We start from the raw sequence: 4,150 nt of genomic DNA, 5'->3' as shown, positions 1-4,150 counted from the left end.
CCCCTCTCCCTCACCTGCTCACCCCCACTTCTGCCCTACTGCCCTCACAGGCCATGCCCGAGTTCGACACCAATGATGGGGTGGCTGAAACGGCCGAAATACCCCTCGGACCTAACTCGTTGTTCCACGCCGCGGCCCTCGCGACCCGCCCCGACGACCCCGACCTCGCCGAGTTCCGGGCACCGGAGCTACGGGCCGCCGTCCTCCGGCACCTCGAGACGCACCACCGGCTCTACTCCGCCGAGCTCGCCAACTTCTACCAGAGGTGGACCCAAGGGGCGGAGGCACCCGACCTACCGGCCCTCGTGTTAGAGGTGCGCAGAGCAGCCGAGCGGCAGCCAATCACAGCGCTTTGGTATCGCCTGGGAGCCGGCCCGGCCAGATACCACCCCGTCTGAGGCTAGCCTGCAGGCGAGCCGACGCACGCTACAGCGGAGCCAGTAGTCTCGTTCGGGGTGTCTCTGGCCCAGGCGATACCAGCCCGGAGCTCTGCGCACCTCTCACACGAGGGCCGCTAGCCCGACCCGAGGCCGCTCTGCAGCTGCTCAGGGACCCCGCTACACCTGCAGGTCTCGAGTGCGCCCACCCCCTCGCGGCACTGCTCGCGCGGCCTATCCGAGTGCTCGGCCCGGCCGCGGACACCCTCGCCTACCAGCCCACGGGAGACTGGCCACGGGGCAGGGTTGGCACCATCCGGCTTGCAGCCACCATGGAGGAAGACATCGATGTGCCAGGGCGGACGTACCTGCACTTCGACCTGGTCACTGGACTGGCCCCTGTCATCCACCGCCTGCCCGATGAACTGGAGGAGGTCCCGGGGTTCATCCCCCTCGACGGCAGAGTGGGCCAACCCCCTCGACGCCACCCCCCATCGGCGTCCTCCCGGGACGGCCTCGCGGAAGCCCGTCACCCCACCGCCACGTCCACGACCGCCTCGCAGGCGGTCTCCGCACGCCAGCCACCCCTCCACCCCCATCCCCCACCAAACTTACGTAACGAAGAATTGTAAACATAAAAATAATACAATTTCCTAATAATTAAAGTAAAGTAATTAATACGTAAAATAAGTAGAATCAGAACAAAATAAAGATTAACCAGATAAGAAGGAACAAATGATTCAAGAATGAATTGAATGTAAGAAGTTTGCACAACTGACCACCGCCAGCATCCGAAAACACGTTCCTCCGACAAAAATGGACATTCCCCGAAAGTGAACACCTAGCCGAAAGCGGTTCAAGGAAGGAATGTCCGCAGGGAAATGTCCACTACGAAAATGTCCCTTATTTACTGGGCCGCTTTCAGTATGTCCGGCGTAAAATGTCCGTGACAGCAATGTCCCGAAAATAAAATGTCATTGTCATCACAAGTCCGCATATTAAATGGCCTGTGGGGTATTGTTGGCCGGGCCGGGGCCGAGAAACAGAGGGCCAGCAGGCAGAGGCCTGGCAGAGGTGGCAGGGCTGGCATGGAGCTCCTCCGCTCCAACAAGGGGAATAATCTGCTGGTGGTGAACGGGTTTACCTACAACGAGCACTCGAGGAGCAAGAACGGGAGGAAGATTTACTGGTGCTGCAGTGAACGCGCCTCCTGCAACGCGCGGGTCCACACCAACACTGACTTCGGTGACCTGCAGCTCCTCCAGGATGGCACCAACAAGCACCTGGGGCACATCGAGGACCGCAGAGGGGTCGAGACGCGGCGGGTGATGCAAGGGGTGAAGCGTAAAGCGAAGGAGAACCCGAACGAGGCACCAACAAAAGTAAGAATTTAAAATTGAGAGTAGTTGGTAAGTACTCGCGACGATTGCATCGATTACAACTTGCGGTCGCACAGTTGATTCGCCAGGCCGTTGCGCCCCTCAACGACCCTGAGGTCCTCGCCTGGGTGCCCGCGAGGAACAGCGTGCGTCGGGTCGTCAACCAGCACCAGAACCTGGGCCGGCCACGGAATCCCCAGGAGCTCCAGGACATCATCCTCGACTCCCCCTTCACAACGACAAAGCGTGGGACGCGCTTCCTGCTGTTCGACTCAGGTCCAGGCGATCCTGATCGTGTGGTCGTCTTCGCGGCTGAGAAGAGCCTGAAGGTGCTGCTCGTCAGCGAGATTGTCTTCTCCGACGGGACATTTAAGACCGTCCCGAACCAGTTTGGACAACTGACAACTGTACACGATCCACGGCCTGGTCGCGGACGTGGCGTCGCGACGGTACGTCTTCCCCCTGGTCTTCTGCCTGTGCGTGCGCAAGAACGAGGCAACGTACCGGCCTTTCTGGGAGGCCACCACCGAGGAGGCCACACGACCCGGCAAGAGGTTCCGCATACGCATCATGATGACGGACTTCGAGCTGCCCGCCATCAATGTCCAGCGCGCTATGTTCCCTGACGTCCAGCACAAGGGCTGCCTCTTTCATTTCAACCAGTCGCTGTGGCGGCAGGTAATCATTTCTACGGTTCTACGCTTTCTACGTGCTGGCCAGCCACTCTGCAGGGCCTTCACGGGAAATTTTTCGTTGCTCTGCAGGGTGATTCTCAGAATACGGGCCGTTTAGATTCCGCGGCCCTTCACAACTATGTGATATAGTTTGAAAAGGTTTTTATACCATCTAGATACTCGAAAGCACTAATACTACCTGGTGCAACACTAACAAGCTGGGCCCGCTCTTCCGCCAAACCAAGTTGCCAGCTCCGCTTCGCTCCACCGGCAACTCGGTTCGGCAGGGAGCGGGCCCAGCTTGGCCTGCCGGCGGCGTTTGGGACGGGCCTTCGGCCCGTCCCTTCTGAATTTTTATGGTGTAATACATCTTCTATCCGAAAACGGGCCTTCGGCCCGTTTGAGTGACGGCTCGCTTCGAACCATCTTTTTGCCAGGTACCTTTTCTGTCTACTTGGTAAGTAAAACTCAACAAACGAAGTACTCTTTTCATACGCTGAACATCTTTGGCTGTGTGTGCCGCAGTTTGTAGAATACATGCAAGTTATGCCGAAATTTTAAGTTATTGATGTTAGCTTATGAATCCAATACCACACCTATGAAAATGTACATAGACTAGACCTAGAAGTTAAATATACTTCCAGGCATACTCTGAATGACACCGAACGTGTTCAAACAACAAAAAACAAAATGTTTTTTTTTTTTTTTGCATGAAAGTGTACACGTTTTATTAATGATGTGCCACCATAAAATAAGCCCACTCTTCTGCTGAGAAGAAAATTTTGAACCGGCCACATACTTCTCGGTAGGGTTGGTCGATTCGATTCCGATTCGAATCGAAAATCGATTCCACGTGTCGATTTTCGATTCGAATCGGAATCGATTCCGCGCATCAGGAGAATCGAAAGAATCGATTCTCGGCGTCGATTTTCGATTCTTTAAAAATCGACTTCTTTTGAATCTGCGCGCGCCGCGCGCCTCGCCTGGGCCGGCCGCAGGCGCAGCCGCATAGCGCCGTCTTGGCGCGCGCATGCGCAGTCGAAACGCTTTCTCTCGTCTCGCCAAAAGTAAACACAAAACCAGCACGCCAGCTCGCCGCAAGCAAGGATACGTACGAAGATTTTGATCTAATGACACGATGGCTCCTAGTCCAGTGTGGTTATATTTCTCAAAGTATACTGAAGGTAGTGCTAAAAAAGCAAAGTGCAAGAATTGCGGTACTGTGTTCACGTATTGTAACTCAACATCAAGTTTGGCCAAGCACCTTCGGGACATACACAAGGTAGACCTTGAGTTAAACAGACCAAAGTCCAGCAAGCGGCCTCGGACTAACAGTGATAACGTGGAGACTGCTGAAAATGAAGATGATATTATCTTCGAGTCGCAGCCCTCGTCATCCGCAACCCAGGTGTGTATTCGACCGACTCTAGAAACATAACCTCACTTTCGACAGTGAGCCGCTGCGGGGCCGGCGCGGCGGCGGCGGCCCGCGGCCGCGGCAGGGCTGGGCAGGGCTGGGCAGCCTCCTGGCAGCCGCGGCAGCCCGGCGTCGCGGTCGTGTCTTTGAGAAGTGAAACACAGACTTCCTTCGCCGTCACGCAATTACTATCATTTTTCAGCGTCGCCTGTTCGTTAATCTTGCGTTCTGTTAAATTTGCAGTCACGGGAGTCATCTGGGGGCGCTGTGGACACCGATCTCATGTCCCCACCGACCCCTATA

The sequence above is a fragment of the Frankliniella occidentalis genome, unplaced genomic scaffold (assembly GCF_000697945.3).
Source record: "Frankliniella occidentalis isolate FOCC.00 unplaced genomic scaffold, Focc_3.1 Scaffold284, whole genome shotgun sequence".
NCBI classification, from domain to species: domain Eukaryota; kingdom Metazoa; phylum Arthropoda; class Insecta; order Thysanoptera; family Thripidae; genus Frankliniella; species Frankliniella occidentalis.
Note: the sequence above shows the minus strand (reverse complement) of the source record.